Source organism: Anticarsia gemmatalis, chromosome 28 (assembly GCF_050436995.1).
Source record: "Anticarsia gemmatalis isolate Benzon Research Colony breed Stoneville strain chromosome 28, ilAntGemm2 primary, whole genome shotgun sequence".
In the NCBI taxonomy this organism is placed as follows: Eukaryota; Metazoa; Arthropoda; class Insecta; order Lepidoptera; family Erebidae; genus Anticarsia; species Anticarsia gemmatalis.
In genome coordinates, this window is record NC_134772.1 from 291,044 (window position 1) to 305,696 (window position 14,653).

A 14,653-nucleotide genomic window follows, 5' to 3' on the forward strand; every position below is an offset into this window, starting at 1 on the left:
CAGCTGAATACCAGTGTTTTACATGGAGCGACTGCCTATCTGACCTCCACAACCCAGTTACCTGGGATAACACGATACCTTTCGGTAAGACTGGTTGTCAGACTTTTCAAGCTTCTGACTGCTGTTAACGACTGTCAAAGATCTTCGAAAATGACAGCCGGGTCCCACAATTTAACGTGCCTTCCGAAACACGGAGGAACCCGATATGTATAAGATGGTCACCCATCCACAAATCAACCTCGGCAAGCATAGCTTAACCTCAAAGATCGATCCGCGCGGCTGTTGTTAACTAAGCCACGAGCTCCTCATACCATATAAATAAGTTTAATTTTGGCGTGTCTTTTTCAGCAGTGCAAGTTTTTCCAAGCTATCTATAATTTTCTCCCGGTTTTTTTACACAAAAGCCAGGAAAATTAAAAAAAAAAATACCGGACCCGGGTCTCAAACCTGACATTTCCTTAGCTCCATTCATACCACATTACCACTTAAAATGTCACCAACAGACAGTATAGTAAAAACGCAAGAGTACTGACGTATGACCACACCCAGTTACGAAACACAGCCTTGAGTGTGCTGCAATAATGCGTGTGCAACGAGATTTTAATAAGAGATTTTAGGCTCATTTTAACGCATTTTTGGCTTTTTTAAGCTATTTTGTGAAGTTTTTTTTTTTTTTTCGAGATTTTAGTCATATTTTAGGCTTTTTAGTTTTTTGTTGTATGAAATTTTCGTACTTTTTATTATGTAGAAAGAACTTTTCTTTAGTAAATAGATATTTTTAGGAATAGAAGTAGAGAGAGAGAGATAAATTACTGTATTTTAGTTATTCTTTGTAGTAATGCAAAGTCAGTTCAAGTGTTTGTTATATTCTCTCCCCTTTATGTTATTTTATTTTAGCATCTTCTGTTTGTAATAAAATTTTAATTAAGTAACTTATTAAGAGCCTTTTTTCCCAATGTATTTTATGACTATAAAAAGGTATTGTTAGTGGCAGCTGAAAATCAGTGCCGTGCCTAGCACAGCGTAAACTGAGTTGTAGCCCTTTGTAGCAAAAAAAAATTACTGATTCTTTATTATTTTTTTTTCTGTGTAACATAGAATAAATGGTTAAATACGAGAATGATATTGTTAATTCAAGAATGTTACTGTTATAATTTGTTTTGGAACTATGAACTTTCAAATTGAATATAATCAATGTATATAAATTATCTTACTAAATACATAACAAAACTACCTGACATCTAACACAACTCAAAAAACAAAAAAACACCCAAGAAGTATTCCACGAAATGTCCTAATCGTTCGCCAGCGCAAGGCCATAAAGGGCCAAAAATCAACAATAGTACTTCCCGTGCCGCTCTCCTATTGGTCGATTCAAAGTCAATGCATCATAGACCAGGCTAGCTTGCGCCTCATTGGTCCGATTTTTATTACAATGACGCAATGTGGACATCAAGGGCTTTTGGAGGGAGTGGACGAAATTTTTTTTGTTTATTTATCTATTTTAAATGATTTTTCGTTTCTAGGAGTGGGGCTAGTTTTTTACATTGAGTTTTTGTTGCATGATTTTGATTGGTGCATTGAAATAGGATGTGCATCTATTTGGTGCATCGTTTTTTTTTCTATTTTTGTTCTTGTAAATGTTTTTTGTGGTGTATGGTTTAAAAGGTGGTCCATAACATTTTAAATTTTAGTTGCAATGTGCCCTTAATTAAGTTTTGATAGTTGTTGAATAGTAAGTATGGTTAAAACCCTTTGCGATTTTGCCAAAATAAGTTTGCAATTCTGCAAAAAATATTTTTTCTCTACTTTTTAATTACGTTTAGGGTATAAGTAGTACAGGTTTTTTTAGCTTTGAAAAAGTCGTTGCTACTTGTAAACGTGCAAAAAAATATAGAGTATGGTTTTTTCACTATGAATCAAAGCTTTTAAATTGGTAGCTGACAAAACTTTGCTAGTGGCAAAGTTTAAACACAAAAAATATTTTTATCATAAGTATTTATTTCTAAAAACGGTTTTGTTTTTCATCTTAACGCAAAGCTTTTATTGAATTTTATTGTAATAGTCAAACTAACACCAAAAAATCATATTTTCTCTGGTCTTTCTTCCAACTTATTAGAGTCGGCTTCCAATCTCACCGGATGCAGCTGAATATTTACCAAAAAAAATTACGACGACCTGTTAAAAAATCCTACTTAAATAAGTAAATAAATCACTTGGTCTATTCCCCACTCATAGGGCCTTGTGGCAGGTCAGGTCTATGCCTTACGCGATTGGTCCCAGTCTATATAGTCATAGAACACACGACCAATAGTAATAGGGACGGCTACCTGAGCTTTTTATAGTTTTGTAAAGTTTGATGTTAAAATTTTACGTAGAAGGAATTTTTCGGGGAAAAATTGCGTTGTTTTAGCGATTGGTGAAAATTTGTTTTATAGTAGGGCTTTAAAATATGGGACTTGAAATCTCAAAAAAATCCAAGTTTTTTTTTATTAAGAAAATATTTCATTTGATTTTAACTCTAGGATTACGAATAAATAAATATTTTGACAGGAAGAGAGAATTATAACAAAAGATTTATTGGAAATATTTGTATGCAATCATTTTATCCATCTAAATCAAATAAGAATACTTATTAAATAAAATTACCAAAAAAATTTCAAGTTACGTTTTCTAAGAGAGCTTCCATTAGACTTTAAACTAGTGTTATTAGACATTTTAACAAAATCTTGATATAATATTTTTGGGACTTAAATCGGTCGCAAAAGGTAGGAACTTGTCACACTATATACACTTATCACAAATTCTATGTTTTTAATTTTTACCGTCCCACTGTTAGGCAAATACCTCCCTCAAACTGCAAGTAATTATACAAAAAAATACTCGGCAATTAAGAAAAATAATAGTAATAATAAGAAGAGTGGGGTAAGAGTTAGAGTGCTTAGTCATTTTTTTCACTGACTCTATCTTCTGAACTGACGGTACATAATAGTCATCATATTTAATTTTCATTCAAGATTTACTCATTTAAAATTGTGGAGATCAGATAGACAGATCGCTTCAAGTAAAACACTGGTATTCAGCTGCATCCGGTGAGACTGGAAGCTGACAACTTACGACTTAGTTGGAAGAAAGGCTAGACTGATACTTATTTACTAATTAAGGGTCTTTCAAATTAGAAAATTCTTATATCTAATTATTAAAATTGTTGCCCTATTGTTAGTTTATTAATTCAAATACTACATTTGTCAAAGTTGCAGTTAACCGTAGCATCACAAAAGGTCGTAACGACCAAGTCAATGCACAATGATACGTTATCAGGCAGTTATAAATAACTGATAAATAACTGATAAGTGATGTTTATGCCCTTTGACCAGGGTGGGCAGCGTGGGATGGCCTTGTTCAAGAAAATCAGGTTTTTCCCCAGCATCTTTCTACAGACATCTTTCCACTCTATGTATTCTTTTTCCTATTCATAGTTTCGCTCTGACTTGATAACTTCAGTGGCGCGGTCGGTAGTGCATTACATACGATTTGCTAACTACAAGGTTTCAGGTTTGATTCCCTGGTCAGACAAAGTGCTGGTCTTTTTCTAATTAAGATTACACTAGCTGCCGCCCGCGACTTCGTCTTAGTGGACTTAAGATCGTTTTCACAACTTTTTTTACTGCTGATCTTTCATATAAAAGGGGGAGAATTTCCAAAAATCCTCTACACTTCCTAAGGAATATTAATAGCAAATGTCAAGTATCTACGTTCTGTAGTTTCGGCTGTGCGTTGTTCATCAGTCAGTCACTCAGTAACGGAAGAGTTTTTATAATCTTTACTAATCTTTACTAATGTTATAAAGCTGAAGAGTTTGTTTGTTTGTTTGAACGCGCTAATCTCAGAAACTACTGGTCCGATTTGAAAAATTATTTCAGTGTTAGATAGCCCATTTATCGAGGAAGACTATAGGCTATATATCATCACGCTACGACAAATAGGAGCTGAGTACCAGTACAAAATGTTACAAAAACTTGGAAAATTATGACCCATTCTCTCTTATGTGACGAAAGCGAAGTTGCGCGGGTCAGCTAGTATTATTATATTGATTGTTCTCAATAGTATTCTGGAGTTTGTAAACCTGCCCGATATATGACAGAAGACTCACCTCCTTTTACATAGGACTAACATTGTTAACGGCGAAACGTAGGTGTTTTTCGTACTCCTTTTATATCAGGCGATGTTATGTAGGTACGAAGGTATAAGTCTTTAAAGCCGCCTAAAGGTATGAATAACCAAAACGGCTTATTTTCCTTAAGTAATACATAGAATATGTATTTATTTCTACGAAGAAATATGACTGAATCCATTGACATCTTTATCGTTTACTCATTTCATTTTACTTATTTTCCAGAATTTTACTGTTTAAGGATAAAATGAGAAATAACCTTAAATTGTAATGAAAGTAAAACTATATTGTAGGGGTAGCAAGTGGCGTTCTTTGCTCTCTGCTTACATGGATAATATAAGTTATATTAACATTCCGATAGACTTGGTAATGATCAAACAATATGATATAATACTACTGCTGAAATCGTTGATCAATTAATTTATTGTCTTAGAATCCGCCGCGTAGTTTAATTAACGATAAGTCGTGAACTATTGATAATTAAGGTAATTTTGCCTACATTAATTATTATTCACCACAACCCCTAATGATCTAAAAGTCTTAACTTTGCTAGTTAGTTAAATATCAGCCAAGTAAGCTAATTTTGCCAAGATTAATTTAACCCTTACCCTAAAAGTAGAGTCCTAATTATTTATACCTTTACTCCAAAAGTAGAGATTTTATTATGCTGTGAATTCAATACCAGTAATGTAAAGATTCAACTTTTTTCTTTTTAACTGCATTTTTTACGAAATCCTTCTCATTCGCTTAATCAGCCTTTTTTTAAACATATTTTAGCTATCTTTATTTTTGGTGTAGGGCTACTAAATTGAAAATACATATACATTTCTATCTACTACCATTAGCTCACTAAAATGTCTTTAATTATATTAATAAGAGTCTAGTCAGTTTAAAGACATAGCATTGACTTATCTTACAGTAAATTTCCTTTAGTATTTTATGTCATTCATTTCGTTATTATGTGTGTGTGTGTTGCGACAATGAGCCAAAACTTTCATTTATTAGGTCCTGCATGCCTGGATTTAAGGCAAGACCTATGACTTTTCCAAGTGATGTGTGTATTAGAAATAATGATCACGGTTCCAACGGTGAAGAAAAATATCGTTATGCAACATTTTCTGAAAGTTCTTTATTAAACCAGTTCTTGACGGTATGCAAAGTCCCCAACCCGTACTTGGTCAGTGTGGTGGACTCAAGGCCTAGCCCCTCCCTTATTAAAGGAGGAGGCCTTTGCCCAGCAGTGGGACAGTAAATTTATTATAGATATTGCGACTCTACCCCAATTTTAGGGTAGCAAATTATGTTATGTTAAACAACAAGCGTGACTTGTATCACGGAGACGCTCAGCTCAAACACTGCACCTACATCTATGTAATGTACCAGTCACTTAACACACTGATCTTTTACCGACCTGTGAGCCATGAGGTTTTCATAACCTTAAATATACTTTATACTATTATTCCTTTATAGTAAAGCATATAGTTCTATAGTCACTATGTTAAACAATGACTCTACCAAAAAAAATTTGGTTCATATTTCTCACAAATTGTTATATTTTGATCCATTTAGCTTAATTTTCTTTTATTTTCTTGAAATGAGCCTGTTACTTCGATCACTTTAGAAAACAATGACTCTACCATCAAAATTTTAAAATTTTGATCATATTTAACACAAATCGTCCTATATTTTCATCCAAATTGCTTGATTTTCGATAATTTTCTTGAAATAAGCCGTCCGAGGTAACCTCCCATTCGTACGAAGCCAAGAAAATCCATATAACAGGAGTCGACGCCCATTTTTTAATCTGCGCAGAATGTCGAAAGATCCACCGAAAATTTTCCAAAAATACACCTTAAAAACTATTGAAATGGTAACAGAATCACTTATTATGTTCATAAAATGTATATTTTGAGTCCATTTTGAAGAAAAACTTGAAGATTTTCGATGAAATATTGAGGCGTCTTTGTTCGGACGAAAAGGGGAGGGGGCAATTCGTTTTAAACATGGCGCCTTCTGCGTCCAATTTTATGACGTAATATATATAAATATCACACAATTACACTTAAATCCGACAAAATATATCCATATTTTACATCTGCTAACCTCAAAAGTAAAATTTCTGAGACATTTTTGAAAAAAATCGACATTTTGAAACTCTTGTTACTTGACTTGCGCGTCTGATTATCGATTTATAAACTTATTACGTCTTTTACACATTAATAAGACGAAATATAATACACACTTATATCAAAGCAAATATACAAAAAAAATGAAAAAAATCAATAATAATTGCCAGTTAAAAAAAATACGACACAAATCAAATCGCGAGCGTATCTACTGAATACAGAAAGAAAATTGTTCAAAACATATAATATACAAAAGAGAAATGTTGCTATTAAATATTGGTAGAATAGAAAGCCGACTTACCTCACTCCACTCCGGCTTGCATTAACAAAGAAAACGGCTTAAAACATAAACTGTAATCCTTAACCTTTCATTATTACAAATAAATGTTAAAAAATACCACTGTAATGTGAAAAATAAGTCATTTTTGTGTATTTAAATGTGATTTTTTGTAATAAACCGCGCGATACGACGGTGCAGTTCGATGCAAGTGGGACTACTGAGGGCTGTGAGCGCAGGGCGGGCGCACACACACAATGTCCACGCACACAGAGGCAGTGTGTGTGCATTTATTCACTGGCGAAAGGCATAACGATGCAACTTGCATTTGACATAGCAACAGCCGATGGGGGACAGTTTTGTATCACGACTTTACACTAAAGGGATAGGCTGAACGCTTGCGTACTTGAAGATTACGTAAAAAATTGTTGGTTGGAATAAAAATTGTGGTTAAAATTTTGTAAATTTGTATGTTTGATGAAAAAAAGGAAAACTTTTTTTGGTTATTATGTAGTGAATTTGAGTGAAAAGAACTTACCGTTTAAAATGGATAAAACGCAGTTACTTGCGAACTTGAAAATTACGTTGATAGATTTTCGTACGTAAAAATTGTACGATTGATGAAGAAAAGGAAAAGTTTTTTTTTGGGAAATCATATAGTCAATTTTAGTGAAAAGGACTTACCATTTAAAATGGATAGGCTGGACGCACTTAATTAAGCACTTGAAAATTATGTTGATAGATTTTCGTTTGTCAAAAAATATTGCGATTAGAAATTTGTAAATTTGTACGTTTGAATAAAAGAAAATAAGTTTTTTTTTGGAAAATTATGGTGGTGAATTAAATTCAGTTAGAGTTTAGGTGGTGAAGTAAATTTTTAAGGTTATAATAGAGTGAAATTCAATTTTACTTGATAGAAAGTTTGTGTAGGAATGTATGTGAATTAAAACAAGTAGTGTTAATCTCTGCCTACCGCTGTGGACACAAGGCATGATAACATAAAGAAAGTGCATTATAACACATATAGTTAGATATTTAATATATTCACACTAAAAAAACCCTTTGCGCTACAATTTGCTCTTTTATTATATAGTTAGGTATTAGTGAGTGGTAATTAGTGAGTATATGTTCTGAACTGACGATACATACAGTGTATAATGTATATACTATCTTAAGTGTCTGTATTTTATATAAGTTAATAAATGATTGGATTATTACAACTTAATCAATTTAGATAATTGCAAATATAAATGGCATAAGATTTAGCCTAATACACCATACATGGTAGGAAATTCTAGACTTCTATTTAAGAAAAGCTATCTTTCTCACCACGATATGTGAATAAAATAAAAAGTAATAATTTTGTGTAAGCTGTAGTCACAAAACACAATTTTTTGTCTGTCTTTAGGTAAAATAATTTTCCAAATCGGTTCAGGAGACCCTAACATTAGCATGTTCAAAACATTTTCTTCACTTTTATTATATACATACATAATAACACGCCTATAATAATATAAGTATATTTAAATAACTTTTACTATTATTTAAAACGCATTAAAGTTTTAATATTCTACTGAAATATATTCTCTATGTGTCATTTAACATAATTAAATGTCAGAGTTTTATATTTAATTTTACTATCACTAAATCTTATTACATGAAATAGTAAATTTAATTTTATGACAGGCTGAATAACGATTTTGAAAATTTCAATTTCCATTTTAAAGTCTTCATGCTTCATAAAGTTCTACCAAGTGGTACAAGCAGTCGTCTCCCACGCAAGTAATCTAGGGTCTAACTAGGGTCTAGCCCTAACCAATGACTTTTCCAAGTGATGTGTGTACTATAAATAATGATCACTTGTTATAACGGTGAAGGAAAACATCGTGATGAATGACATGTCTGACAGTTGTTTAACACAGCTCTTGAAGGAATGTTAAGTCTCTAATGGTTAGGAAACTATTAAATAAAATATGTAAGTGTTGAAAGTCCATGTATAGAGGAAGGCTATAGACAATATAACATCACACTATGACTTATAGAAGTGCAGCAACAATAAAAAAATTGAAAAAATGAGAAACTAAAGTCTGTGCGGACAAAACTGCGGGCAGCTGCTAGTTTAATTATATTCAAACGTGCCCTCCAAGGCACGGAGACGCTCAGCTCAAACACTGCACCTACATCTATGTAATGTACTAGTTACTTAACACACTGATCGTATACAGCGACTGATACAGAGTCACTGATAGTGTCATCAAATTATCTATACTAATATTATAAAGCTGAAGAGTTTGTTTGTTTGTTTGTTTGTTTGTTTGTTTGTTTGTTTGATTGTTTGATTGTTTGATTGTTTGATTGTTTGATTGTTTGATTGTTTGATTGTTTGATTGTTTGATTGTTTGATTGTTTGATTGTTTGATTGTTTGATTGTTTGATTGTTTGATTGTTTGATTGTTTGATTGTTTGATTGTTTGATTGTTTGATTGTTTGATTGTTTGATTGTTTGATTGTTTGATTGTTTGATTGTTTGATTGTTTGATTGTTTGATTGTTTGATTGTTTGATTGTTTGATTGTTTGATTGTTTGTTTGTTTGAACGCGCTAATCTCAGGAACTACTGGTCCGATATGAAAATTTTTTTCAGTGTTAGATAATTCATTTATCGAGGAAGGTTATAGGCTATATATCATCACGCTACTACCAATAGGAGCAGAGTACGGGTGAAAAATGTTGCAAAAACGGGGACAATTTTGACCCATTCTCTCTTATGTGACGCAAGCGAAGTTGCGCGGGTCAGCTAGTTATTAATATACCGAAGAGCATGAAAAGCCGTCGGTCCTGTGTCTGACCTCTCACTGGTCGTGTCGGTTATCCGTCCCACCGGGTTATGAGAGTGAAGGAATAGAGAGTGTACCTGTGTATTGTGCACACACTTGGACACTACAAACAAAGTCTTGGTCAGTTAGCTGGTTTCTATAAAACTGGCCACTGTAGGCAAATATAGGCCAAAATAAATCTAAATAAATTTTAAACGAAATATTTTACATTTGTTATTAAATTATACCTAAATTATGTAACGAATTTTGAAGAAATTTAAAACACAGAGATAGACACATAATGAAAACTGCTTTACTTATATTTTTCATATCAATGATACACACACATGTACATACATAAAACCATGTATTGTTCCCATTGGGACAAACACCAAAGAATATCACATCGGTGATGTCTTGCAAAAAGATCTAAAGAAAATGTATGTATGGGAATGAAGCTAGGGAAGTTTGTAAGGATCGTACCAAGTGACGTTTTTTATTCGCAAAAATATGGAAAAAAAGCGTGAATTTATGTATATACTATAGTTCGGAAAATCTTTTCACGCGGTCGAGACTGAAATTCATATGGACCATAGTACTAGTACATTAATGACAGTATGTGTCATCAAAACGTCATATTCTTACGCGACTAGTTCAGTAACGCGTGCTATAAATAGACCTTCAGACAGACAATTAATGTAATAGACTATTGTTAGATTAGTCATAGACAAATTATATTACAACTATAGTCTTATACCCGGTTTCTGAGGTACATTTAGCGGTAGTTTATCTATTCAATAACGTTTTTTTTATATGAGTTTAAACGCTATTGAATAGATAAACTACTGTTAAATGTACTCAGGAACCGAGGATTAGTAGTAGCATGCCCGTTTTTTCTAATGTCGTCCTGGCTGATTTCGGCTACGGTGGCCAGTTTCATTGAAACGAGTCAACTGTGCAGGACTTGGTTTGTAGTGTCCAAGTGTGTGTACAATACACAGGTACACTCTCTATTCCTTTACTCTCATAACCCGGTGAGACGGATAACCGACACGACCAGTGAGAGGTCAGGCACAGGACCGACGGCTTTACGTGCTCTCCGAGGCACGGAGGTCTACATCCTCAACTTCCTAACTTCGAGCAATCTCTAAGAATGTTTAACAGTAAACTTAGATAAGACTTTTTGGCCTCATCCGGAATTTGAATCAAAATCAGTCGAGCAGTTTTTTGGCATAAAGACAACCAGCTAACTCCCGTCGGAATCGAGAACAGAATTGGTCAAGATTTTTCCAAGTGAATGTCAAATTGTAGTCAGAAATGAAAGCTGGGACCTTTTCTAATCGTATATTATTATAATGCTGCTTAGACTTTATAGACGTTATTATTTTGAATCCACATCCTTTATTACAAATGTGACAATTAGTTTATTTGCTACGCTTATTTTACTGAACCACTGAACCGATGTTATAGTTAAAAATCTGGGTTAAAATTTACTCTACTCTATTTCAAAAATCAATTTTTAAAAGGAGTTTTTTTTGTTTTTTTTTTACATATTATGTAAATAGTGTAAGCATTTTGCTAGCGTTTGAATAATACTATAAATGCTTATTTAAATGTCACTTTCAAAATATTGTATTTAGGGGATGAAAGTTTGTACGCAAATACGTATCATTAATAACATCAAAACATATAAAATTTTGCTATAAATCATATAATACATAATGTCCTTGGTTTACTTTATATAATACTAATTTACACCCCTTTAACAACAGATTATCCTATTACTGACCGTCATAAATCAGTGCATATGATAAAGCTAACTCCACTGTCCGTCTGTTTGAACGCGATTATCTCAGAAACTACTGAGCAGATTTTCATGAAGTTTTCTCTATGCATAGGGTGATTAATTTGAAAGGTTTTGGTGCAAAATAATTAATTAAGGTTTTGTGTAATTTTGCTTAAATATAGTAATTAATATTGCAGATGTCTCAAAAGCATTATTTTTAATCTGGGATTCGAACTAGAGACTTCCGTGTAACATTTATTATCTTTTAAATACCTCCGTGGCGCAGTGGTTAAGGTCGCCACGCCGTCGGTCGGGAGGTCGTTGGTTCGATTCCCACGCGATTTCCCACAAATGATTGTTTCGGGTCTAGTTGTTCTTTGTGTCAGTTGTTTGTAAAAGTCCCCGCGACACAAGAGCAATTCTTCGTAAGGGAGTTGTCTTTGCACGATAGAAGCAGTGTAGCTGCACGTATGTCGCAGTGGTTAACGTGGTCACCTCGCCGCAATAACCGTAGCGCCGCGTGTAGTTACAATCACACCCGGGACTAATATTTGTGTGATGAGCACGAGTATCTGTTCTGAGCTTGTTAATGTATCTATATAAGTATGTATTTAAAAGTATATAAGTATGTTTATCAGTACAAGCTCTGCTTAGTTTGTAATCAAATGACCGAATGAGTTGTCCAATGATATTTATATATTTGTCCAATTATATTTACTTACCTTTCAAAAACAAAATCAAATCATTTATTCGTATACGTCAAATGCTGACACTTATGATAGTCAATGATACAAAGAGTGAATTTACCGCCAGTTCGGAAGAGCCAATGAGAAGAGCTGCCAACAAACTCCTGGACACACTTTTTACCTTTGCAGGAAATATGCAGTTTTTAAATTATTCTTTCTTACAATGTCATATATATAGCATTTACAATATTATAGAGCAGTGATAGCCGAGTGGTATAAGTCGACACCTCCCACGCAAGTGGTCGCAGGATCGAACCCGAGGCAACACACCAATGACTTTTCGAAGCTATGTGTGTATTAGAAATAATTATCACATGCTCTAACGGTGAAGGAAAACATCGTGAGGAAACCTTGCATGCCTAAAATTTGTTTAAAACATTTATTGAGGGCATGCAAAGTCCCCAACCTGCACTTGGCCAGCGTGGTGGACTCAAGGCCTAACCCCTCCCTCATTACGGGAGGAGACCCTCTCCCAGCAGTGGGATATTAATTGTTTAAATTTAATTTTTATTTTTTATTTTACAATGTCATATACCTCGTTCGTTATATTATCAATAGAGTCTTTACCGTTTGTCTGTGTGTGTGATGCCACAGTATCGCAATACTGAACGCAGTGAGCAGGTCATGGTTGGCACTCTGTTTTACTACACTGTGGCTAGACTAGCATGTCTTATGGTTTCACTTACAATGCAATATTTATTGTGTATTTTTGTTATGTTAAGGAATTTGTTTAAGTGTAGTGTTTTATATGTAAAAATGTGTCCTATGTGTTAATTAAGGTTGTAATGTATCTGTGTTTAAATTTTTATTGAAATGTGTTTAGTAGTTTTGATGTGATTGAGTAATTAATATGGTAAATGTTTTGTGGTTTAAATGTAGGAATTATGATTGTGATGAAGAATCGAGTTTGATGCTTAGTTAGGGAATGTTAGTCAAATCAAATTATTTTATGTCATGCCAAAATTTTTCGTTTAAATAGAAGTGCCTTGGGTACAATTTCGAAGCTAGGAAAGTTAGTTTAAAAAAGTGTTATTCGGTTTCCTGGTGGATTCCTGGGGCAATCTTTGATTATTATATATGTATGTAGAGGTATTGGATTTAACTCCCGGTTACAATATTTGCCTACGTGTTAGTGTCACTAAGTCTGCAGTTCGAACCCCTGGAAGGCAATCGAATTCTACTTTCCTTTCGGAAATATTTACCTATGTGTCAGTATAATTGAGTTTCGTATTCGAATCCTGGGAAGAAACTATTATTATAAGTGGTACCTACCTAAAGTCCTAGGTTCCAATCTTAAAATGACAGAAACATTGCTTCAAATTGCGTCTTAATATTTTCAATAACAATTCAAAATTTTATAACGCCATTAAATTAATACATACATATAATATCACGCCTTTTTCCCATAGGAGAAAGCAGAAGCCAAAAAACACCACTTGAATTCTTACAACTAAAATCTCCTTAACAAATATCCTTCAACAGACAAACAGACATTGCCACAATCACTATCAAAACCTTCCCATCTTCCCGGGAGACCATATAACACTGGCCAACTACCCTACGACCCACCAGCTACGAAAACCTTCATCTACCTTTAAACAACACACAAACACAGCTCAGACTCCACTGGTTGGAACTTCCAAACCATTTTACAGAGACCTTGCATCTGGTTTGAATGCTGCAGTCTGGGAGCTCAAAAGAACTGGTTCTCCAGGGTATATTACACCAGCTAGTATGAACCCTAGGTCACGAATAAGGCTCTAGTCTAAGGTAGAATGCGCATGCCTGTATCGATCTTTACGTATTGCGTTCGTTTCCTTTAGGACGACTATTACATGTTTTAACTAATATTAAATTGAGATTTTAAAATCTGGAGGTACTCGTGGCTTAGTTATCAGCCGCGTTGATCGATAAGTTAAGCTACGCTTGCCGAGGTTGTTGGGTGACCATCTTATACATATCGAGTTCAAATTTTTGTAAATTGTGGGTCCCGACTGTCATTTTTAAAGATCTTTGACGTTCAGCTGCATCCGGTGATACTGGAAGCTGACTCCAACATAGTTGGAAGAAAGGCTAGGCTTTGATTCACTTGATTAATCAGTTAATTTTCCAAGTGATGTGTGTATTATAAATAATGATCACTTGTTATAACGGTGAAGGAAAACATCGTGATGAATGGCATGTCTGACAGTTGTTTAACATTAGCAAAGTCCCACTTGGACAACGTGGTGGACTTGAGGTTTCCTCGTTCATTCTGAGAGGAGACCTTTGCCCAGCAGTGGGACAGTAATGGGTTAATTATTATACAAGTTATGCATAGTGCCATATACAATACTATTTTTAATACTTTAATTAACATGACTCTACAATTATTAACCAAGTAAAAAAATAGAGGTTCTCTTTTTGTCATACATTTCTTACGTCTGTTATCTCATAACTTTTTACTGAGATTCCATTTCAAAAATAATTTTATTATTTGTAAGACGTTACTTTTCATGTGGATAATATAATCGAGATTCAACGAATAGTTTCCTTCCATACTTAAAAAAATAATGTCTTTTGTATTCAATGATGATACAGTCATTGCATTTGTCATTCAAGTCAGTGTCTTCACCCAAAACATTGTTATAACAACCCCTAATTGGGTAAAATAGGGGAGGGTGGAATTTCTCCAAAATTACATGAGTGCAAACGAGACTTACACATTACAAGCTTACAAATGTAACGTT

At 33.8% G+C, this 14,653-nt stretch overlaps 2 long non-coding RNA genes across 2 annotated transcripts in view; one reads left to right on the top strand and one right to left on the bottom strand.

Annotated features, from left to right (window-relative positions):
* LOC142984899 (uncharacterized) overlaps positions 1–6,783 on the bottom strand; it is a 68,212-nt gene extending 61,429 nt beyond the window's left edge. Inside the window, exon 1 of the long non-coding RNA XR_012960169.1 lies at positions 6,602–6,783. This is a non-coding gene — a long non-coding RNA (uncharacterized LOC142984899). The remainder of the gene's footprint in view (positions 1–6,601) is intronic.
* The window catches only part of LOC142984934 (uncharacterized), a 273,228-nt gene that overhangs the window by 177,653 nt on the left and 80,922 nt on the right, over positions 1–14,653 (top strand). The gene's annotated exons all lie outside the window — the stretch shown is intronic.